The 25,793-nt window shown below is 46.8% G+C and overlaps 1 protein-coding gene across 3 annotated transcripts in view; it reads left to right on the top strand.

The window, feature by feature from the left end:
• SLC1A7 (solute carrier family 1 member 7) overlaps positions 1-25,793 on the top strand; it is a 436,677-nt gene that overhangs the window by 94,591 nt on the left and 316,293 nt on the right. The gene's annotated exons all lie outside the window — the stretch shown is intronic.

The following is a 25,793-nucleotide window of genomic DNA, read 5'->3' as shown; positions in this document are numbered from 1 at the left end:
ACAGTTCCTGGGTACTACAGGGTGGCAGGAGCCACAGGGCACTGGTAGTGTGAGATAGTTCTTATAATCTTCTAGATGGAAAGTCCTTACCAGGCCCGACTGTAGCAATGGAGATAACCCAGGATTGTACCAGCTGGTGTTCCAGGAAAAGCTGGGTTGCTGAAGATAAAACGGCTGCTGTGGATACTGGCTGGAACCAGACTGTTGTTAGCACGGAGTGGATACTGGCTGGAACCAGTTAAATAATAAATGAAGGCTTGAGAGCGATGCAATATGAATGAAATTTAGAACTTGAGAGCGGAGAAATAATAATACCGGTGGAGAGTGGTAAAGTGTAGAAAGGACACCGGCCCTTTAAGAGAAGCTGTACTCTGCTGGAAGCTGGGCTGGAAGCAGGTAATGTTGTAGCTGGAAACAGATGAATCCACAATGGATTGGAGAGTCAGGCTACACCGCAGGTGGAATGCTGGTGCGGGTCTCTATGGTGGAAGTCTTGAGACAGGAGCTGGAACCTGGAAGACAATCACAGGAGAGAGACAAACAGGAACTAGGTTTGACAACCAAAGCACTGACGCCTTCCTTGCTCAGGCACAGTGTATTTATACCTGCAGCAAGGAAGGGATTGGCTAGGCAATTATGCAGATTAACAATACTGACAACAGATTGGAGGAAATGATCAGCTGACAGAATCCAAGATGGCTGCGCCCATGCAGACACTTGGAGGGAAGTTTGGTTTGTAATCCATGTGGTAATGAAAACAGTAATGGCGGCGCCGGCCACTGGAGACAGGAGACGCCAGGCTGACAAGTGCACATCCAACCACGCGGACACAGCGGAGGCCGCGGCTGACGTAATCGCCACTCTGACACTCTGCATGCAGAAGCTCAGGGACGGCGGCGGAGGCCGCGGGAGACGCCATGCCAGATGTAATATGGCGTTACTGTGACAGCGTCTCAGAGAGACAGGAGAGGATGCAGGAATGTGAACATCAGGATAACAGATGGGATCCGGTCCTCGAGCGCCGAGCCAGCCCTAGGAGGCATCTGATGGGTAAGAAATGGCGTCCAGACACCCGGATCGTGACAGCACCCCCCCCCTTTAGGAGTGGCCCCAGGACACTTCTTTGGCTTTTGAGGAAACTTGGAATGGAATCTCCGGACCAAGGCAGGAGCATGGACATCAGAAGCATTGGTCCATGAACGTTCCTCAGGGCCATAGCCCTTCCAGTCAATAAGATATTGTAGTTGACCGTAACGGTGACGTGAGTCCAGGATCTTGGCTACTTCATACTCAACGCCTCGTTGAGTTTGGACTTTCGGAGTTGGAGGAAGTGAGGAATGAAACCGATTCAAGATCAGTGGTTTCAACAGGGAAACATGGAATGTCCTGGGTATTTTTAAGAAGGGAGGCAACTGAAGTCTGTAAGCAACAGGATTGATGACTTGTTCAATCTTGAAAGGACCGATATAGCGAGGTGCAAACTTCATACTGGGAACTCTTAACCTCAAATTCTTCGTGGATAACCATACCCGATCACCCACCTTGAGAGCAGGAACTGCTCGACGCTTCTTATCCGCAAACTTCTTGTACCTGAACGATGCCTTGAGCAGAGCTGATCGTACGCTCTTCCAGATGTTGGCAAACTGATGCAAGGTGATTTCCACTGCGGGAACAGAAGTTGCTGGAAGCGGTTGGAACTCAGGGACTTTAGGGTGGAATCCAAAGTTAGTGAAGAATGGTGTTGAAGCAGATGAAGAATGATACTGGTTGTTATGACAGAACTCGGCCCAGGGAAGTAATTGAACCCAGTCATCTTGAGAGGAGGACACATAGATGTGGAGGAAGGCCTCCAAGTCCTGATTCACCCTCTCGGTTTGACCATTGGTCTGAGGATGGTAAGCCGTGGAAAACTTTAGCTTGACTTGGAGGACTTGACATAAACTTCGCCAGAATTTGGCTGTGAATTGAACTCCTCGATCTGAGATAATTTCTTCAGGAAGACCGTGGAGTCGGAAGATCTCTTGTATGAATACTTGAGCCAACTTGGGAGCTGACGGAAGACCGGTGAGAGGAATGAAGTGTGCCATCTTGGTGAACCGGTCAACTACCACCCAGATGGTATTGAACTTGTTGCACATGGGTAAATCTGTAATAAAATCCATCGACAAATGGGTCCAAGGTCGACGGGGAACAGATAGTGGAACCAGTTGCCCCGCAGGCGACTGGCGGGATACCTTATGTTGAGCACACTTTGGGCAAGATGCAATAAACTCCAAGACGTCCTTTTTCAGAGTTGGCCACCAATAGGACCTAGAGATAAACTCCAGGGTTTTTTGGATACCTGTATGTCCGGCAAAACGGGAAGCATGGGCCCAATGCATGAGCTTCTTCCTTAGCATCGGTTTCACAAAACTTTTCCCTGATGGGGGCGTAGAGTCCATCCCTACCGTGGAGAATGCCAACGGATTTATAATAGGGTGCTTGTCTGAAGACTCTGACTCATTTTCTTGCTCCCATGAGCGGGAAAGGGCATCGGCCTTGCGATTCTGAAAGCCCGGACAGAACTGGAGTTTAAAGTCGAACCTGGAAAAGAAAAGTGCCCATCTGGCCTGACGAGGGTTGAGACATTGTGCGCCTTTCAGATATAAAAGGTTCTTGTGGTCTGTAAGTATGGTGATTGAATGAGAAGCTCCCTCCAACAGATACCTCCACTCTTCTAGAGCGAGCTTGATGGCTAGCAACTCCTGGTCGCCAATGGCATAGTTGCGCTCAGCTGGGGAGAACTTCCGGGAGAAGAAACTGCAAGGGTGTAAATGGCCATCTTTAGCCCTCTGAGATAACACCGCTCCTACTCCAACGGAGGAGGCATCCACCTCTAAGATGAAAGGAGAGTCGATGTCAGGCTGTTTCAGAACAGGCGCAGAGATGAACCTTTGTTTTAAAAGATGAAATGCTTGCATGGCTTCTTCAGACCACTTGGACGGGTTAGCACCCTTCTTAGTGAAAGCAGTAATAGGCGCCACAACGGTGGAAAAGTCTCGTATAAACTTTCGGTAATAGTTGGCGAACCCCAAGAACCTCTGGACCCCTTTGAGGGTTAAGGGTATCGGCCAATTTTGAATTGCTTGTAGTTTCTCAGGATCCATCTCTAGTCCGGAACCGGACACAATGTACCCTAGAAACGGAATGGACTGGACTTCAAAGACGCATTTCTCTAATTTGCAATAGAGATGATTGACACGGAGACGGGACAGAACCTCTTTAACCCAAAAACGATGTTCCTCTAAATCGTTGGCAAAAATGAGGATATCGTCTAGATAGACCACGACATGACGGTATAAAATGTCTCTGAAGATCTCATTGACAAAATGCTGGAAGACAGCTGGAGCATTGCTCAATCCGAAGGGCATGACGAGGTACTCATAATGTCCGTCACGGGTGTTAAAGGCGGTCTTCCACTCGTCACCCTCACGGATCCGGATGAGATTGTATGCACCTCTCAAGTCCAGCTTTGTAAAGATGGTAGCTCCGCTAACTCTGTCAAAGAGCTCAGTAATCAGGGGTAAAGGATAACGGTTCTTGATGGTAATGTCGTTCAAACCTCTGTAGTCGATGCACGGCCGCAGACCACCATCTTTCTTTTTTACAAAAAAGAAGCCTGCGCCGGCTGGAGAAGAAGAAGGTCGAATGAACCCCTTTGCTAGGTTCTCTTTAATGTATTCCTCCATAGAATGCGTCTCAGGCAGAGACAACGGATAAGTTCGGCCTCGAGGTGGAACCTTCCCTGGAACGAGATCAATCGGGCAGTCCCATTCTCTATGAGGAGGAAGGATATCAGCAGAAGCTTTACTGAACCATCCGTGAAATCTTGATATGGAGGAGGTGGAACATCAGACGACCTGGGGGAGGAAGAACAGACAGGCAATACTTTAAACAAACATGTCTCAGCACAGGAGGAACCCCATGCCAGGATTTGCGTAGCCGTCCAATCAATTGTAGGATTGTGAAGACGGAGCCATGGAAGGCCCAGGACCACAGGATGTGTGGCTCTTGGAATCACTAAAAAAGAAATAAGTTCGGAATGAAGAACTCCCACTCTCAGACGAACTGGTAGAGTCCTTAAAGAAATAACTGCCTCAAAGATCTTGCTGCCATCCACGGCAGTTAAGGAGATGGACGCAGGAAGTCTCTCGGTGGGTAGGGACCACCGTTTAACATAGGCTTCGGTAATAAAGTTCCCAGCTGCTCCGGAATCAAGGAGGGCAATGACGTTCCGATAACGTTGAGCAACTTGAAGCGAGACTGGGAGATTACAATCTTGAGGAGATGGAGAGGAGATCATTACTCCTAGCCGGCCCTCTACTTGGCGAGCTAGGGTCTGGAGTCCTGGACGTTTGGGACAGGCATTAATGGTGTGAGACGGAGCTGCACAATAAAGACAGAGAAACTTGGAGAGACGTCTTCGGCGCTCAGCAGGAGTTAAACGGGAACGGCCAATTTGCATGGGCTCATCTTTAGTTGGTGACAGTTGGCGAGGAGGAGGAGCAGAAGATTTTGGAGCAGATGATCTTCCACGCTCAATTGCTCTCTCTCTGAAACGTAAATCAACTTTCGTGCAGAGTGAGATTAGCTCATCTAACTTAGAGGGTAAGTCTCTGGTAGCTAACTCATCTTTAATACGCTCAGATAAGCCATGCCAGAATGCAGCATACAGGGCCTCGTCGTTCCATGCCAGTTCGGATGCCAGGATCTGGAACTGTATCAGATATTGTCCTACAGTACGTGACCCCTGGCGTAAACGGAGAATCTCGGATGAAGCTGAGGTTACCCGGCCTGGCTCGTCGAAGATGCGCCTGAATGTTGACACGAAGGCAGTGTAGGAAGATAGCAGGGTGTCGGACCTCTCCCATAACGGTGATGCCCAATCAAGGGCTGAGCCACTGAGAAGAGAAATAATGTAGGCAATTTTTGTACGGTCACTGGGAAAATTGCCAGGTTGTAGCTCAAACTGAATCTCACACTGGTTGAGAAATCCCCTGCAGAATCTTGGAGATCCGTCAAATTTTGCTGGCGTTGGAAGATGAAGACGTGGAGCAGAAATGGGTAAGGTGGGTGGGGTTATAGCTGGAGTCACTGTGGTTGACGCACCAGACGCGCCTGATCCACAGAGAGTTGTCTGAATCCCATCCAGCCGAGTAGAGAAATCCTGGAGACAGCGGATGATGTGGCCCTGTGCAGCCTCCTGATGTTCTAGTCGGGCTGCCAGTTCTTGCATCGGCCTGGCCGCTTGATCCTGGTCTCCGGCTGGATTCATTAGGTCAGTGCTTACTGTCACAACTGAGGGCCTGAGCTGACGGGAGGCAGCCTCAGTTGTAGGGGCTGAGATGTACCGGAACCTGGGAGGTTGTATCAGACCCCTGGACATGTAAGTAACATGAATAATAACTGCCCGAAGGCGTGACCACGACAACTTGGATAAAAGTCAATGATGTTTATTATGACAACTCCGCAACACAGCAGCAATAAAAGAAAACATAAAAGTCAGCAAAGAATAAACACAGTTCCTGGGTACTACAGGGTGGCAGGAGCCACAGGGCACTGGTAGTGTGAGATAGTTCTTATAATCTTCTAGATGGAAAGTCCTTACCAGGCCCGACTGTAGCAATGGAGATAACCCAGGATTGTACCAGCTGGTGTTCCAGGAAAAGCTGGGTTGCTGAAGATAAAACGGCTGCTGTGGATACTGGCTGGAACCAGACTGTTGTTAGCACGGAGTGGATACTGGCTGGAACCAGTTAAATAATAAATGAAGGCTTGAGAGCGATGCAATATGAATGAAATGTAGAACTTGAGAGCGGAGAAATAATAATACCGGTGGAGAGTGGTAAAGTGTAGAAAGGACACCGGCCCTTTAAGAGAAGCTGTACTCTGCTGGAAGCTGGGCTGGAAGCAGGTAATGTTGTAGCTGGAAACAGATGAATCCACAATGGATTGGAGAGTCGGGCTACACCGCAGGTGGAATGCTGGTGCGGGTCTCTATGGTGGAAGTCTTGAGACAGGAGCTGGAACCTGGAAGACAATCACAGGAGAGAGACAAACAGGAACTAGGTTTGACAACCAAAGCACTGACGCCTTCCTTGCTCAGGCACAGTGTATTTATACCTGCAGCAAGGAAGGGATTGGCTAGGCAATTATGCAGATTAACAATACTGACAACAGATTGGAGGAAATGATCAGCTGACAGAATCCAAGATGGCTGCGCCCATGCAGACACTTGGAGGGAAGTTTGGTTTGTAATCCATGTGGTAATGAAAACAGTAATGGCGGCGCCGGCCACTGGAGACAGGAGACGCCAGGCTGACAAGTGCACATCCAACCACGCGGACACAGCGGAGGCCGCGGCTGACGTAATCGCCACTCTGACACTCTGCATGCAGAAGCTCAGGGACGGCGGCGGAGGCCGCGGGAGACGCCATGCCAGATGTAATATGGCGTTACTGTGACAGCGTCTCAGAGAGACAGGAGAGGATGCAGGAATGTGAACATCAGGATAACAGATGGGATCCGGTCCTGGAGCGCCGAGCCAGCCCTAGGAGGCATCTGATGGGTAAGAAATGGCGTCCAGACACCCGGATCGTGACATAGCGTAGCATACGCTCGGCCGTGATCGAGACGCACATGCGACACGCTCGCTCATAGCTTAATGCGTGGTGTCGAGCACGCTATAGGCGGCCGACTACCGTAATGCTACGCTACCAGCGTAGCGGACGCTCCAGTCCACGAGGAGAACACGAGCGGCGCAGACGCTCACGGGATGACAATCAGTAAACCTTGAATGTAACACACAGAATGGATACTCTTATACTGTAAACCTTGTACTGAAATACTGTAGCGATGTAACGCTGCTTAACCTTGTTAATGCTAAAGCTGCTTGAGCGTTTGAGACGCTCCTATTACCCTCTGCAATATAATAAACACACGATACCTTGCTAAGGTTCCAACACCTTTACTAACAAGCTTTTAGTTATATCGAAAAGGGGAAACAGTTTACAAGTCATACACTACAAGCTAACATATCATTCTAACAGAATATCTAGACAGAAATATACAATAGCGTCACAATCCTATACTATAACAGAGAGAGAGAGAGAGAGTATGGCCAATACAAACAGAGAACAAGTTGGTTACAGAGAATAACTTACACACACTGGGAACGATCGCTGCGCAGCTTCTGGTACCAGCTCCAAGTTAGTCAAGATGAAAACCGTTTGTGGAGAGTGAGAGAGCTGCCCAGGCTGGCTGATCTTATATACACTGCGTACAGTACACTACAAAGGGACCTATAATCTCATTGTTCATTGGACACAGGAATGTCTCCTCGCATCATAACAAAAGGTCATAGGTTAGTTTGAACAGGTGGGCTGTGACTATATCAAACTGCTCAGGTGGGAGGGAATCTGAAGATTCCCGCCGCATGGGTAATGAATCGCAAATATAGTAAATGTCCAGAAAACACTAATGGCCATAACTATACGCAGGAGCGATATCTTTACCTAACCAGCACCTGATTGTTTCTAATAAAATGTTCTTTAGTTAGGTACCAGACACAGCTGCTCAAACCCTGTCTGACCCTTCGTACCATGCAAAGAGGAATTCCTCTGTCCAGCGACCCTTTACATTGAACAAACTTACAGTCATTATTAAGGGGAACATTATCTATAAAACATACTATTTGGTTTTATTATTTAACGATTGAGTCGCCCGCTAGATGCACACGAACTCTACCATAAATGCACATACCACGCGCTCGAGCGCATGGCCGAGGAGGCGCCATCACGCAGCTGCGAGTATCCGTACGCACGGGAGAGAATGTGCACGTGCAGCAGGCACGCGCATGGGGTGGACATATGGCAACGTGTAGCATGATATTTTTCCGACTTTGACACAGGACGTAGTCCGGGCCCTGAAAATCTATGTTTCCAGGACGGCTAGAGTCAGAAAAACTGACTCGCTGTTTATCCTGCATGCACCCAACAAGCTGGGTGCTCCTGCTTCTAATCAGACTATTGCTCGCTGGATCTGTAGCACGATTCAACTTGCACATTCTGCGGCTAGACTGCCGCATCCTAAATCAGTAAAAGCCCATTCCACGAGGAAGGTTGGCTCTTCTTGGGCGGCTGCCCGAGGGGTCTCGGCTTTACAACTTTGCCGAGCTGCTACTTGGTCGGGATCAAACACTTTTGCAAAATTCTACATGTTTGATACCCTGGCTGAGGAGGACCTTGAGTTTGCTCATTCGGTGCTGCAGAGTCATCCGCACTCTCCCGCCCGTTTGGGAGCTTTGGTATTATCCCCATGGTCCTTACGGAGTACCCAGCATCCACTAGGACGTCAGAGAAAATAAGAATTTACTCACCGGTAATTCTATTTCTCGTAGTCCGTAGTGGATGCTGGGAGCCCGTCCCAAGTGCGGACTTTCTGCAATACTCGTGTATAGTTATTGCTTAACTATAGGGTTATTGTTCTGAGCCATCTGTTGAATGAGGCTCAGTTGTTGTTCATACTGTTAACTGGGTATAGTTATCACAAGTTGTACGGTGTGATTGGTGTGGCTGGTATGAGTCTTACCCTGGATTCCAAATCCTTTCCTAGTAATGTCAGCTCTTCCGGGCACAGTTTCCCTAACTGAGGTCTGGAGGAGGGGCATAGAGGGAGGAGCCAGTGCACACCAGATGTAGTACCTAATCTTTCTTTTAAGAGTGCCCAGTCTCCTGCGGAGCCCGTCTATTCCCCATGGTCCTTACGGAGTACCCAGCATCCACTACGGACTATGAGAAATAGAATTACCGGTGAGTAAATTCTTATTTTTCTTTGCATCATGTGCTGTTTGGGGACAATTTTTTTGAAGTGCCATATTGTCTTGATTGACACTGCAGAGCCACTCCTAGATGGGCCAGGTGTTTGTGTCGGCCACTTGTGTCGCTTAGCTTAGTCACACAGCGACCTTGGTGCGCCTCTTTTTTTCTTTGCATCATGTGCTGTTTGGGGACAATTTTTTTGAAGTGCCATCCTGTCTTGATTGACACTGCAGTGCCACTCCTAGATGGGCCAGGTGTTTGTGTCGGCCACTTGTGTCGCTTAGCTTAGTCACACAGCGACCTTGGTGCGCCTCTTTTTTTCTTTGCATCATGTGCTGTTTGGGGACAATTTTTTTGAAGTGCCATCCTGTCTTGACACTGCAGTGCCACTCCTAGATGGGCCAGGTGTTTGTGTCGGCCACTTGTGTCGCTTAGCTTAGTCACACAGCGACCTTGGTGCGCCTCTTTTTTTCTTTGCATCATGTGCTGTTTGGGGACAATTTTTTTGAAGTGCCATCCTGTCTTGATTGACACTGCAGTGCCACTCCTAGATGGGCCAGGTGTTTGTGTCGGCCACTTGTGTCGCTTAGCTTAGTCACACAGCGACCTTGGTGCGCCTCTTTTTTTCTTTGCATCATGTGCTGTTTGGGGACAATTTTTTTGAAGTGCCATCCTGTCTTGACACTGCAGTGCCACTCCTAGATGGGCCAGGTGTTTGTGTCGGCCACTTGTGTCGCTTAGCTTAGTCACACAGCGACCTTGGTGCGCCTTTTTTTTTCTTTGCATCATGTGCTGTTTGGGGACAATTTTTTTGAAGTGCCATCCTGTCTTGACACTGCAGTGCCACTCCTAGATGGGCCAGGTGTTTGTGTCGGCCACTTGTGTCGCTTAGCTTAGTCACACAGCGACCTTGGTGCGCCTCTTTTTTTCTTTGCATCATGTGCTGTTTGGGGACAATTTTTTTGAAGTGCCATCCTGTCTTGATTGACACTGCAGTGCCACTCCTAGATGGGCCAGGTGTTTGTGTCGGCCACTTGTGTCGCTTAGCTTAGTCACACAGCGACCTTGGTGCGCCTCTTTTTTTCTTTGCATCATGTGCTGTTTGGGGACAATTTTTTTGAAGTGCCATCCTGTCTTGATTGACACTGCAGTGCCACTCCTAGATGGGCCAGGTGTTTGTGTCGGCCACTTGTGTCGCTTAGCTTAGTCACAAAGCGACCTTGGTGCGCCTCTTTTTTTCTTTGCATCATGTGCTGTTTGGGGACAATTTTTTTGAAGTGCCATCCTGTCTGACACTGCAGTGCCACTCCTAGATGGGCCAGGTGTTTGTGTCGGCCACTTGGGTCGCTTAGCTTAGTCATCCAACGACCTCGTGCAAATTTTAGGACTAAAAATAATATTGTGAGGTGTGAGGTGTTCAGAATAGACTGAAAATTAGTGGAAATTATGGTTATTGAGGTTAATAATACTATGGGATCAAAATGACCCCCAAATTCTATGATTTAAGCTGTTTTTTAGGGTTTTTTGAAAAAAACACCCGAATCCAAAACACACCCGAATCCGACAAAAAATTTTCGGTGAGGTTTTGCCAAAACGCGTCCGAATCCAAAACACGGCCGCGGAACCGAATCCAAAACCAAAACACAAAACCCGAAAAATATCCGGTGCACATCACTAGATCTAATACTTCTCTCCCTGTGAGGCATGTCTCCCTCCTGTACCGTGGTGATACCCCTGATATATGTGACAGTCTCTACATGTCCCCCTTTCCCTTCTCTGCTCCACACTATACATAGTGAGATTTCTTAGTCTCCCCGGGTAAGTTGTGTGGTGTCGGCCATGCACCATGTTAGTTGCCCTTCTTTGTACACTCTCTAATGTATTTATCTGACTAGCCTTCCTCATTGCTGTGTTACATTGCTTACCTGCCTTAATGTCACCTGTAATAGTGACTCCTAGATCCCTTTCCTCCTCAGTAGCTCCCAGTATAGCGCCATTAATACTATATTTATCCTTTGTCACCTGAAATAGTGACTCCTAGATCCCTTTCCTCCTCAGTAGTTTCCAGTATAGTGCCATTAATACTATATTTATCCTTTATGTCACCTGAAATAGTGACTCCTAGATCCCTTTCCTCCTCAGTAGTTTCCAGTATAGTGCCATTAATACTATATTTATCCTTTGTCACCTGAAATAGTGACTCCTAGATCCCTTTCTTCCTCAGTAGTTTCCAGTATAGCGCCATTAATACTATATTTATCCTATATGTCACCTGAAATAGTGACTCCTAGATCCCTTTCCTCCTCAGTAGCTCCCAGTATAGCGCCATTAATACTATATTTATCCTTGATGTCACCTGAAATAGTGACTCCTAGATCCCTTTCCTCCTCAGTAGTCTCCAGTATAGCGCCATTAATACTATATTTATCCTTTATGTCACCTGAAATAGTGACTCCTAGATCCCTTTCCTCCTCAGTAGTTTCCAGTATAGTGCCATTAATACTATATTTATCCTTTATGTCACCTGAGATAGTGACTCCTAGATCCCTTTCCTCCTCAGTAGTTTCCAGTATAGCGCCATTAATACTATATTTATCCTATATGTCACCTGAAATAGTGACTCCTAGATCCCTTTCCTCCTCAGTAGTTCCCAGTATAGTGTCATTAATACTATATTTATCCTTTATGTCACCTGAGATAGTGACTCCTAGATCCCTTTCCTCCTCAGTAGTTTCCAGTATAGTGCCATTAATACTATATTTATCCTTTATGTCACCTGAGATAGTGACTCCTAGATCCCTTTCCTCCTCAGTAGTTTCCAGTATAGCGCCATTAATACTATATTTATCCTTTATGTCACCTGAAATAGTGACTCCTAGATCCCTTTCCTCCTCAGTAGTTTCCAGTATAGTGCCATTAATACTATATTTATCCTTTGTCACCTGAAATAGTGACTCCTAGATCCCTTTCCTCCTCAGTAGTTTCCAGTATAGTGCCATTAATACTATATTTATCCTTTGTCACCTGAAATAGTGACTCCTAGATCCCTTTCCTCCTCAGTAGTTTCCAGTATAGTGCCATTAATACTATATTTATCCTTTATGTCACCTGAAATAGTGACTCCTAGATCCCTTTCCTCCTCAGTAGCTCCCAGTATAGTGCCATTAATACTATATTTATCCTTTATGTCACCTGAGATAGTGACTCCTAGATCCCTTTCCTCCTCAGTAGTTTCCAGTATAGCGCCATTAATACTATATTTATCCTTTATGTCACCTGAAATAGTGACTCCTAGATCCCTTTCCTCCTCAGTAGTTTCCAGTATAGTGCCATTAATACTATATTTATCCTTTGTCACCTGAAATAGTGACTCCTAGATCCCTTTCCTCCTCAGTAGTTTCCAGTATAGTGCCATTAATACTATATTTATCCTTTATGTCACCTGAAATAGTGACTCCTAGATCCCTTTCCTCCTCAGTAGTTTCCAGTATAGAGCCATTAATACTATACTTATCCTTTACGTCACCTGAGATAGTGACTCCTAGATCCCTTTCCTCCTCAGTAGTTTCCAGTATAGTGCCATTAATACTATATTTATCCTTTGTCACCTGAGATAGTGACTCCTAGATCCCTTTCCTCCTCAGTAGTTTCCAGTATAGTTCCATTAATACTATATTTATCCTTTATGTCACCTGAAATAGTGACTCCTAGATCCCTTTCCTCCTCAGTAGCTCCCAGTATAGTGCCATTAATACTATATTTATCCTTTATGTCACCTGAAATAGTGACTCCTAGATCCCTTTCCTCCTCAGTAGTTTCCAGTATAGTGCCATTAATGCTATATTTATCCTGTATGTCACCTGTAATAGTGACTCGTAGATCCCTTTCCTCCTCAGTAGTTTCCAGTATAGTGCCATTAATACTATATTTATCCTTTGTCACCTGAAATAGTGACTCCTAGATCCCTTTCCTCCTCAGTAGTTTCCAGTATAGTGCCATTAATGCTATATTTATCCTTTGTCACCTGAGATAGTGACTCCTAGATCTCTTTCCTCCTCAGTAGTTTCCAGTATAGTGCCATTAATACTATATTTATCCTTTATGTCACCTGAAATAGTGACTCCTAGATCCCTTTCCTCCTCAGTAGTTCCCAGTATAGTGCCATTAATACTATATTTATCCTTTATGTCACCTGAAATAGTGACTCCTAGATCCCTTTCCTCCTCAGTAGTTCCCAGTATAGTGCCATTAATACTATATTTATCCTTTGTCACCTGAAATAGTGACTCCTAGATCACTTTCCTCCTCAGTAGTTCCAGTATAGTGCCATTAATACTATATTTATCCTTTATGTCACCTGAAATAGTGACTCCTAGATCCCTTTCCTCCTCAGTAGTTCCAGTATAGTGCCATTAATACTATATTTATCCTTTATGTCACCTGAAATAGTGACTCCTAGATACCTTTCCTCCTCAGTAGTCTCCAGTATAGTGACATTAATACTATATTTATCCTTTATGTCACCTGAAATAGTGACTCCTAGATCCCTTTCCTCCTCAGTAGTTTCCAGTATAGTGCCATTAATACTATATTTATCCTTTATGTCACCTGAAATAGTGACTCCTAGATACCTTTCCTCCTCAGTAGTCTCCAGTATAGTGACATTAATACTATATTTATCCTTTATGTCACCTGAAATAGTGACTCCTAGATCCCTTTCCTCCTCAGTAGTTCCCAGTATAGTGCTATTAATACTATATTTATCCTTTATGTCATCTGAAATAGTGACTCCTAGATCCCTTTCCTCCTCAGTAGTTCCCAGTATAGTGACATTAATACTATATTTATCCTTTATGTCATCTGAAATAGTGACTCCTAGATCCCTTTCCTCCTCAGTAGTCTCCAGTATAGTGACATTAATACTATATTTATCCTTTATGTCACCTGAAATAGTGACTCCTAGATCCCTTTCCTCCTCAGTAGTTTCCAGTATAGTGCCATTAATACTATATTTATCCTTTATGCCACCTGAGATGGTGACTCCTAGATCCCTTTCCTCCTCAGTAGTTTCCAGTATAGTGCCATTAATACTATATTTATCCTTTATGTCACCTGAAATAGTGACTCCTAGATCCCTTTCCTCCTCAGTAGTTTCCAGTATAGCGCCATTAATACTATATTTATCCTTTATGTCACCTGAAATAGTGACTCCTAGATCCCTTTCCTCCTCAGTAGTTCCCAGTATAGTGTCATTAATACTATATTTATCCTTTATGTCACCTGAGATAGTGACTCCTAGATCCCTTTCCTCCTCAGTAGTTTCCAGTATAGTGCCATTAATACTATATTTATCCTTTATGTCACCTGAGATAGTGACTCCTAGATCCCTTTCCTCCTCAGTAGTTTCCAGTATAGCGCCATTAATACTATATTTATCCTTTATGTCACCTGAAATAGTGACTCCTAGATCCCTTTCCTCCTCAGTAGTTTCCAGTATAGTGCCATTAATACTATATTTATCCTTTGTCACCTGAAATAGTGACTCCTAGATCCCTTTCCTCCTCAGTAGTTTCCAGTATAGTGCCATTAATACTATATTTATCCTTTGTCACCTGAAATAGTGACTCCTAGATCCCTTTCCTCCTCAGTAGTTTCCAGTATAGTGCCATTAATACTATATTTATCCTTTATGTCACCTGAAATAGTGACTCCTAGATCCCTTTCCTCCTCAGTAGCTCACAGTATAGTGCCATTAATACTATATTTATCCTTTATGTCACCTGAGATAGTGACTCCTAGATCCCTTTCCTCCTCAGTAGTTTCCAGTATAGCGCCATTAATACTATATTTATCCTTTATGTCACCTGAAATAGTGACTCCTAGATCCCTTTCCTCCTCAGTAGTTTCCAGTATAGTGCCATTAATACTATATTTATCCTTTATGTCACCTGAAATAGTGACTCCTAGATCCCTTTCCGCCTCAGTAGTTTCCAGTATAGTGCCATTAATACTATATTTATCCTTTATGTCACCTGAAATAGTGACTCCTAGATCCCTTTCCTCCTCAGTAGTTTCCAGTATAGAGCCATTAATACTATACTTATCCTTTACGTCACCTGAGATAGTGACTCCTAGATCCCTTTCCTCCTCAGTAGTTTCCAGTATAGTGCCATTAATACTATATTTATCCTTTGTCACCTGAGATAGTGACTCCTAGATCCCTTTCCTCCTCAGTAGTTTCCAGTATAGTGCCATTAATACTATATTTATCCTTTATGTCACCTGAAATAGTGACTCCTAGATCCCTTTCCTCCTCAGTAGCTCCCAGTATAGTGCCATTAATACTATATTTATCCTTTATGTCACCTGAAATAGTGACTCCTAGATCCCTTTCCTCCTCAGAAGTTTCCAGTATAGTGCCATTAATGCTATATTTATCCTTTATGTCACCTGTAATAGTAACTCGTAGATCCCTTTCCTCCTCAGTAGTTTCCAGTATAGTGCCATTAATACTATATTTATCCTTTGTCACCTGAAATAGTGACTCCTAGATCCCTTTCCTCCTCAGTAGTTTCCAGTATAGTGCCATTAATGCTATATTTATCCTTTGTCACCTGAGATAGTGACTCCTAGATCCCTTTCCTCCTCAGTAGTTTCCAGTATAGTGCCATTAATACTATATTTATCCTTTATGTCACCTGAAATAGTGACTCCTAGATCCCTTTCCTCCTCAGTAGTTCCCAGTATAGTGCCATTAATACTATATTTATCCTTTATGTCACCTGAAATAGTGACTCCTAGATCCCTTTCCTCCTCAGTAGTTCCCAGTATAGTGCCATTAATACTATATTTATCCTTTGTCACCTGAAATAGTGACTCCTAGATCACTTTCCTCCTCAGTAGTTCCAGTATAGTGCCATTAATACTATATTTATCCTTTATGTCACCTGAAATAGTGACTCCTAGATCCCTTTCCTCCTCAGTAGTTCCAGTATAGTGCCATTAATACTATATTTATCCTTTATGTCACCTGAAATAGTGACTCCTAGATCCCTTTCCTCCTCAGTAGTCTCCAGTATAGTGACATTAATACTATATTTATCCTTTATGTCACCTGAAATAGTGACTCCTAGATCCCTTTCCTCCTCAGTAGTTCCCAGTATAGTGCTATTAATACTATATTTATCCTTTATGTCATCTGAAATAGTGACTCCTAGATCCCTTTCCTCCTCAGTAGTTCCCAGTATAGTGACATTAATACTATATTTATCCTTTATGTCATCTGAAATAGTGACTCCTAGATCCCTTTCCTCCTCAGTAGTTCCCAGTATAGTGCCATTAATACTATATTTATCCTTTATGTCACCTGAGATAGTGACTCCTAGATCCCTTTCCTCCTCAGTAGTTTCCAGTATAGTGACATTAATACTATATTTATCCTTTATGTCACAGTGATCGCAAAATACGCGCTATAGCGCGTTTTTACGCGCTACAGGAAGAGACGTACCCGGTTTTAAAAAATGAGCGGGTCCCATAGGACGCGCTGTGTATCACTGCACCAATAGGAGACTCTGTCTTCCCATCCAATCACCGCCGCGCCTCCTCATCCAATCGCCGCCGCATCTCTCTATCCGCATGCACCCAGAAGGCCCCGCCCCCTACACCGCGCACACACATCACACCGGGGGCAAGATGCTCCGCTGAAGCTGGTCTTCTATAAGTCCTCTTGTGGCGGTGCGGCCCGCCTCCCCCCCCCCCCCCGATCACCCGCTGGAGCCTCAAGGGAGCCGGACCGAGTGAGGACGCCCCCCCCGCCGATCACCCGCTGGAGCTTCACGGAGCCGGACAGAGTGAGGACGCCCCCCCCGCCGATCACCCGCTGGAGCTTCACGGAGCCGGACAGAGTGAGGACGCCCCCGCCGATCACCCGCTGGAGCTTCACGGGAGCCGGACAGACAGTGAGGACGGCTCTGCGGCGCGCTACACACTGTGCTGCGGGGATGTTGAACGTCGGTGACCGGGGACTGTGCTTGCTGTGCGGAGGGGTGAGCTGGACTTACGGTGGCGGCAGGGGGGCTGTTCATATCGGTGGGATGGCGGAGATGGGGGCTGCATGGCGCCTGCAAACAGGTGTTAAACGCAACATTTTTGTGGTATGGAGTGGGGGTGAGGCGAGAGGGTGACAGTGCTGCTGGTCTCTGCAGCATACAGGACCCTTGATACAACCACTGGATTCGAGTCATGCTGCCTGTAATTTATGTGCTGACTGATCAACTTCAGTGACACTCACTGTGCTGTCTGCCTTTGTTGGTTACTGCTGGTTGCTGTTGGTTACTGCTGGTTGCCGCTGGTTACTGTAAAGGCAGCCAGCACAGTGAGTGTCACTGAAGTTGATCAGTCAGCACATAAATTACAGGCAGCATGACTCAAATCCAGTGGTTGTACCAAGTGTCCGAAGTCGTCATCAGGATGTTGGCATTTAGTATACCGACACCAGCATCCCGATCGCAGCAAAGCCGACAAGAGTGACGAGTGCAGAGGGTACCCTAACCTCCCATCCCTAACCCTCCGTTTCCCGCAGCCTAAACCCAACCCACCCCCTTAGTGCCTAACACCTATACCCCCCCCCCCCCCCCCCCTCTGCAGCCTAACCCTCCCCAACACCATATCCTAACCCCCCCCCCCCCTTCCCACTTGCACGCTAAACCAGTGGCGGCAGTGCATACTTCCCTTCAGGATCCTGACTGTCAGGATATCGTTGCCGGGATCCTGATCACCTCTGGATGCCAGTGTTGGTATTGTGGCTGCTGTCAGGATTCCGGCATCGGTATTACGGCTGCTGGGATCCCGACAGCCAGGATCCTGAATGCATACTTCCGATATGATAACAGCCCAGCAGCATTGTCACCCTCCCTCCCCCACAACACTTTTGTAGTGTCTAAATCCAGTCTGGGGCTCTATTATAGCGGCACCATAAAGCCATTACATATAGAAAATGTATTATTTAATAATGTTGTCCTGTTTTTTAATCATATAATTGTTAAGTGCTCTACCTGGCGCAATGTGAATAACGTGCTCTGCCTGGCGCAATGTGAATAATGTGCTCTGCCTGGCGCAATGTGAATAACGTGCTATACCTGGCGCAATACGTATAACGTGCTCTACCTGGTGCAATGTGTGGCGCAATGTGTATAACGTGCTCTACCTGGTGCAATGTGTGGCGCAATGTGTATAACGTGCTCTACCTGGTGCAATGTGTGGCGCAATGTGTATAACGTGCTCTACCTGGTGCAATGTGTGGCGCAATGTGTATAACGTGCTCTACCTGGTGCAATGTGAATAACGTGCTCTCCTTGGCTCAGTGTGTATAGGAGGTTCTACCTGGTGCAATGTGTATAAGCGGCACTACTGTGTGGAATAATGTGAATTGGTACTATTATGTGACCACGCCCCTTCCCCACGAAGCTACGCCCCTAAAAAATTCCAGCGCGCCTTCGGCGCGCACTGTCACAGTTTTCAGTCTCAGTGCGGGAGAACCAATTCTCTTTCTGCCACAAGGTCACCAAAATGTCTAATTACATCTAAAGTGCGGGGTGTCCTGTATGCTACACAGCCCAGCAGCATCGTCACCCCATCCTCCCCCTTGCACCCCTTTTGTAGTGTCCAAATCAAGTTTGTGTTTTTATGTTTGAATCATTAATAAGACTAATTAAAACCTTCATTCCAATGGGACCCAGAAAAGGACAAGTAGGACCCCAATTTTTAAAAGTGAGGGGTCCCTGGGACCCACTTTTTTTTGGTCTCAGCGCGATCACTGTGTCACCTGAAATAGTGACTCCTAGATCCCTTTCCTCCTCAGTAGTCTCCAGTATAGTGCCATTAATACTATATTTATCCTTTATGTCACCTGAGATAGTGACTCCTAGATCCCTTTCCTCCTCAGTAGTCTCCAGTATAGTGCCATTAATACTATATTTATCCTTTATGTCACCTGAGATAGTGACTCCTAGATCCCTTTCCTCCTCAGTAGTTCCCAGTATAGCGCCATTAATACTATATTTATCCTTTATGTCACCTGAAATAGTGACTCCTAGATCCCTTTCCTCCTCAGTAGTTTCCAGTATAGTGCCATTAATACTATATTTATCCTTTATGTCACCTGAGATAGTGACTCCTAGATCCCTTTCCTCCTCAGTAGTTTCCAGTATAGTGCCATTAATACTATATTTATCCTTTATGTCACCTGAAATAGTGACTCCTAGATCCCTTTCCTCCTCAGTAGTTTCCAGTATAGTGCCATTAATACTATATTTATCCTTTGTCACCTGAAATAGTGACTCCTAGATCCCTTTCCTCCTCAGTAGTCTCCAGTATAGTGACATAAATACTATATTTATCCTTTATGTCACCTGAAATAGTGACTCCTAGATCCCTTTCCTCCTCAGTAGTTCCCAGTATAGTGCCATTAATATTATATTTATCCTTTATGTCACCTGAGATAGTGACTCCTAGATCCCTTTCCTCCTCAGTAGTTCCCAGTATAGTGCCATTAATACTATATTTATCCTTTATGTCACCTGAAATAGTGACTCCTAGATCCCTTTCCTCCTCAGTAGTTCCCAGTATAGTGCCATTAATACTATATTTATCCTTTATGTCACCTGAAATAGTGACTCCTAGATCTCTTTCCTCCTCAGTAGTTCCCAGTATAGTGCCATTAATACTATATTTATCCTTTATGTCACCTGAAATAGTGACTCCTAGATCCCTTTCCTCCTCAGTAGTTTCCAGTATAGTGCCATTAATACTATATTTATCCTTTATGTCACCTGAAATAGTGACTCCTAGATCCCTTTCCTCCTCAGTAGTTCCCAGTATAGTGTCATTAATACAGGTACAGTCACACAATTCATTTATGTTTCATATACACCTTATACACACAGCCTAAAGGTCATTTAATACAATATTTTTAATAACTTTGTGTATTAAATAAAGTTTGTGTACATTGAGCCATCAAAAAACATAGGTTTCACTATCTCAGTCTCACTCAAAAAAGTCCGTATTTCGGAATATTTGGATATGGGATACTCAACCTGTACTGTATTTCTGCTGCGGGGTACACTGGGCTCCACAAGGATAGACATTAGGGTGTAGAGTAGGATCTTGATCCGAGGCACCAACAGGCTCAAAGCTTTGACTGTTCCCAGAATGCACAGCGCCGCCTCCTCTATAACCCCGCCTCCCTGCACAGGAGCTCAGTTTTGTAGTTGGTGCTGCAGTAAGCAGGCACATAACAGAGGGGCTGCTCCAGGCAGCCCTAAGAAGAGCTTTTTTTGAAGAAAAAAGTGAAGACTACAAGGGCAGCAGCGGTGGTAAATGTCAGAAGACATTCACGGCTGCAGCTCCAGCTCTCCCCAGCGGCGCTGTATACTCCCCGAGCCCTGGTTGCCGGGTACCTACAGCGGAGGCTCCGGTTTACTTCACGTTAGGCACATACGACGGGGGCTCTCCGGGATCACGTGGCCGCGCTTCGAGAGGTGGTGAGTGGGTCCCGCTTGCAGGACCCGGTCTTTATCGCGATCCGGCGCAGTCAGTGGGAGGCGGGCCGCGCGCGCTGGCGGTGGACACTGGCAGTACAGGCGATCCCACTAGATCACCAGGGCATGGGTGCAGGTCAGGTTTTCTCTCTAAACCATTTTTCAGTAGCCCACAGTACCCGGTGGTTTTGCCAGCAGGGAGATAAGGCTTAGACCTGAAGCCCCTCCCCCAGCTCCAGGGCGCCATTTCCCGCAAATGTTCCCGCCCTGGAGCTGCATCTCTGTCTTTTCCTCACTCCCTGTCAGTGTCTGCGGCGCCATTACTCCTCAGCTCACTGTTCCTGGGACTGCTTGGGCAAATCCTCCTGTGTAAAGCCGCCTGGTTGTCAGCGCTGTGACTTTACATGACACTTAAGTATTCTACCTGCCTTTTTAGTCAGTGTTAGTAAGAAAGAGTGCACTTAGTCAGGGTTTCCTAGTACAATTACCCTGTGATATACATCCAGTTCTTACTGTGCAGTGTTATATCTATTGACTACATAGCTATATATATAAGCTAGTCCAGTGCAGTATTATTGTTAGTAATAACCTCTGCATTGTACAGACTGTGACTATCTGTGTGTGCATTAGATAGCTGAGTGGTGTCCATGTTGTGTCTTTCACTCAACTTGCTATCCCTATATTCTATAACCTGAGGGGGCTTGGTGCGTCAGGTTTTATATTGATATAGGATTTTCACAAAGATATACTTTAATACATATTTTTCTCTGTGATTTGGTCACCATATCTCTCCTTTATCTCTGCTTGTGCTGGCTACACTACACAGGGGTTTGAGTTAGAGGTATTGTGCTGCTGCCAATTGTACTGTGTTACCTGATACTGCAAGTTATATCATGTCTGCTTCTGAGGGTAACGGTTCTGGGGCTGAACACACTGCCGGTGTTGCTGAAGCCACAGATCCCTATGAGGAAAATATAGCAGCTGTGGGCTCTGGTTCTGGGGACTCCTTGCCCCCCAGTGGGACTGTGGCAACGGAGGTACAAAATGACCCACCGTGGGCTGCTTTTTCCACGCTTCTACATACGCTAGTTAATAAACTAACACCCCCTATGGGACCCCCTATGCCGGTACAACCGTTTGTGGTCCCTGCAGCTAACCCGCCATGGGCGGACGATTAATCTGCTCAATTGAAGAAGTTAACCAGACCCTGACTACTAAAAAGTCTGACCATCGCTCGCCTAAGCCCAAGGGGTCCGCTAAGCGAGCTCTTGTCTCCTCACAATCCACTGCTGTCACTGACACCTCGTCTGATGAAGACGGCACTTACACTGACCCCACAGGTTCTGACTCAGATACTGCTGATGGGGAGGGTAGTTTACATGTGGATGTTCCTGATCTTTTGGAGGCTATTAAGTTAATTCTACAGATCACGGATGATCCCGAGCCATCCGTCTCTCCTAAGAAACTAGATAGGTTCAAGCATCAGAAGGTGGTTAAACAAGTTTTACCTCACTCTGACCACCTAGTGGATATACGTCAGGAACCCTGGGAAAACCCAGGTACGAAGTTTGTGCCTCATAAGAAGATGCTGCCTCGCTATCCCCTCGCACCAGAGCTGTCTAAGAATTGGGAAACGCCTCCTCCAGTAGACTCACATGTGGCTAGGATGGTGGTTTCCTCAGCTTTACCTGTCACTACCGTCACGTCTCTAAAAGAACCTACGGATAAACGTGTGGAGGGTTGTCTGAAAGCGATTTACACCCTCACGGGTGCTGCACAAAGGCCCACTATTGCAGCAACATGGGCTGCAGAGGCTATTGAAGCATGGGCCTTGGAGTTAGAAGCTGAAATCTCTTCTGACCATTCTAGACAATGCTTGTCATATATTGTCACAGCTTCTCGCTATATTAAAGAGTCGGCTTCTGATGCCGGTATCCTAGCAGCCAAGGCCTCTACTACGTCAGTCCTGGCTCGCCGGATATTGTGGCTGAGATCCTGCTCTGTGGATCTGGACTCTAGAAAAACCCTGGAGGTACTCCCTTTCAAGGGAGATATTCTGTTAGGGGAGGACTTAAATAAGATAGTGGCTGATTTGGCTACTGCCAAAACTGCCTGTCTACCAAGTACCGCCCCTTCTGTGTCGAAGGCTAAAGGTACTTCCTTTCGTCCTTCAGGTAAAGCAAAAGGTCAGGCGTACAACAAGCAGGCCCGCACTTCCAAACCTGGTAAGCCAAAGCCCAAAGAGCCTGGGCGGCCCGTCAGCCAGCTTCCAAGGCTGATAAGCCTGCCGCATGACAGGGCGGGACTCCCCCTGGGGGATCCCAGGGTGGGGGGCCGGCTTCTAGGGTATACCCAGGAATGGTTGAAGACCACTTCAGATGCCTGGGTATGGGAAGTCGTCACTCGAGGTTACGCCATAGCCTTCAAAAACCGACTCCCTCATCGATTTTGCCGGACAGACGTCCCATTGGACCCGACAAAGGCAAACACTTTAAATTTGGTGGTACAGACCCTCCTGGATACAGGAGTCGTAGTACAGGTGCCTCTTACGCAGAGGGGCCGGGGGTACTATTCTCCGCTGTTTCTAGTCCCGAAACCGAATGGGTCCTCCCGGCCCATTCTCAACCTCAAGGCATTGAACAGGTTTGTGAAGGTTTCCAAGTTCCGTATGGAAACCCTTCGCTCTGTAGTTCTGGCCTTGGAACCTGGGGACTACATGGTCTCCCTGGATATACAGGATGCTTACCTGCATATTCCTATAGCAGCGTCACATCAGCAATACCTGAGGTTTGCTATTGGCAACCTCCATTACCAGTTTCGGGCGTTACCTTTTGGTTTAACAACGGCTCTGCGAGTCTTCACCAAAGTCATGGTGGTGATGACGTTGGTACTCCGCCGTCAAGGGGTCAGGATACTGCCGTATCTGGACGACTTGTTAATCCTGGCAAATTCCCCAGAACTTCTCCTACGTCATCTAGATATGACGGTCCGGTTTCTACAAGCTCACGGGTGGCTCATCAACTCGAAGAAATCCTCCCTGGTCCCTGCTCAGAGCATGGTGCATCTGGGAGCGCTATTGGACACTCACAACCAGAAGTTGTTCTTGTGTCAGGAGAAAGTCCTGAAGCTTCAGGACAGGATTCGTTGCTTCCTTTCTCGTCCGCAAGTGTTGATACATTCGGCGATGCAGGTGCTGGGCCTCATGGTCTCAGCATTCGACATGGTGGAGTATGCTCAATTCCATTCTCGCCCCCTCCAGAGGCTGATTCTAGCCAAGTGGGACGGCCTGCCTCACCGGATCAGGTCTCAAATGATCTCATTGACTCCGGAGGTCCGTCTGTTGCTACTCTGGTGGCTCCCGGACCGACAATTGTGCAGGGGCCGTCCCTTCTGGATATCCAACTGGGTCCTGTTGACGACAGATGCCAGTCTAAGAGGTTGGGGCGCAGTGCTAGAGCAACACTCCCTTCAGGGTCGGTGGACCAAGGAGGAGTCCCTCCTCTCGATCAACATTCTGGAATTATGGGCGGTCTTCAATGCATTGAACCTAGCCCAGCATTTAATTCAGAACCGTCCTGTTCAAGTACAGTCGGACAACGCCACCACAGTGGCTTACATAAATCATCAAGGCGGCACTCAAAGCCGTTTGGCAATGAAGGAAGTCTCACGGATTCTACATTGGGCGAAACGCCATCTTCCGGCCATATCGGCAATATTCATTCCGTGAGTCCTGAATTGGGAAGCGTACTTTCTCAGTCGTCAGGACGTACATGCCAGAGAGTGGGGCCTCCATCCAGAAGTGTTTCAACTCCTAGTGGAAAAGTGGGGCCTTCCAGACATAGATCTGATGGCGTCTCGACACAATCACAAGGTTCCGGTCTTCGGAGCAAGGACAAGGGATCCTCAAGCAGCATTCGTGGATGCGCTGGCGGTGCTGTGGAGGTTTCGGCTGCCATACGTGTTCCCTCCGGTGTTACTCCTGCCCAGGGTAATTCGGAAGTTCAAGCAAGAAAAAGGAATTCTGCTTCTCATAGCTCCAGCATGGCCCAGACGGCACTGGTTCTCAGACCTGCAAGGCCTAACGTCAGAGCGTCCAATTCTACTTGCACAACGCCCAGACCTCCTCGTTCAGGGCCCCTGTGTCTACCAGGACCTAGCCCGGCTGTCTTTGACGACGTGGCTCTTGAAGCTTCCGTCTTAAGGGCTAAAGGGTTTTCTGAGGCGGTCATTCAAACTATGTTGCGGGCCCGGAAATCGGCTTCTGCTCGGATTTACTATAGGGTCTGGCATTCTTACTTTGTTTGGTGCGCATTATGACAATTATGACGCTTCCAAGTTTAGTTTAGTATAGCCAAGTTGTTGGCCTTTCTTCAGCAGGGCCTGGACTTAGGCCTGCGTCTGGCCTCCCTCAAGGTTCAAATATCAGCCTTGTCGGTGTGGTTTCAGAGAAAGATTGCGACCTTACCTGATGTGCATACCTTTACTCAGGGCGTGTTGCGTATCCAACCTCCCTATGTCCCGCCTGTGGCTCCTTGGGACTTGTCGGTGGTTTTGGAGGCGTTACAAGAGTCTCCGTTTGAACCTCTTGGTTCAGATGATCTTAAGTGGCTTTCCCTTAAGGTGGTGTTTCTGCTGGCTATTGCCTCAGCTAGAAGAGTGTCGGATTTTGGTGCCTTATCCTGTAGTTCCCCATATCTGATATTTCACCGTGACCGGGCGGTTCTGAGGACTCATCCCGGATATTTACCTAAGGTGGTTTCTTCGTTCCACCTTAACCAGGAGATTGTGGTTCCGGCACTTGTTTCTCCTGATCTATCTCGCAAAGAGCGGTCTTTGGATGTGTTACGGGCTCTCCGTATCTATGTGAAGAGAACTGCTTCCATTAGGAAATCTGATTCTCTCTTTGTGTTGTTTGGATTTCACAAACGGGGCTGGCCTGCTCATAAGCAAACTTTGGCCAGATGGATTAGAATGGTGATTGCACATGCTTATGTGAGGGCTGGCCTCTCGGCTCCTGCTCACATTATGGCCCATTCTACTCGGTCTGTTGGACCTTCTTGGGTGGCCCGTCGTGGTGCGACCCTTGAACAATTGTGCAAGGTGGCTACGTGGTCCTCAGTGAACACGTTCATAAGGTTCTATGCCTTCGATCCCAGGATGCTTCCTTTGGACGCCAGGTTCTTGTGCCTGCTACAGTGCGTCCCCTCCCATAAGGAACCTCTTTAGGACATCCCCAATGTCTATCCTTGTGGAGCCCAGTGTACCCCGCAGCAGAAAACGAGATTTATGGTAAGAACTTACCTTTGTTAAATCTCTTTCTGCGAGGTACACTGGGCTCCACAAAGCGCCCACCCTGGCGCACTTAGCTTCTTTGGGTTGGTATGGCATTAGCCGCTGA

This window comes from Pseudophryne corroboree, chromosome 9 (genome assembly GCF_028390025.1).
Source record: "Pseudophryne corroboree isolate aPseCor3 chromosome 9, aPseCor3.hap2, whole genome shotgun sequence".
Lineage (NCBI taxonomy): Eukaryota > Metazoa > Chordata > Amphibia > Anura > Myobatrachidae > Pseudophryne > Pseudophryne corroboree.
Note: the sequence above shows the minus strand (reverse complement) of the source record. Positions and strands in the feature narration are given on the sequence as shown.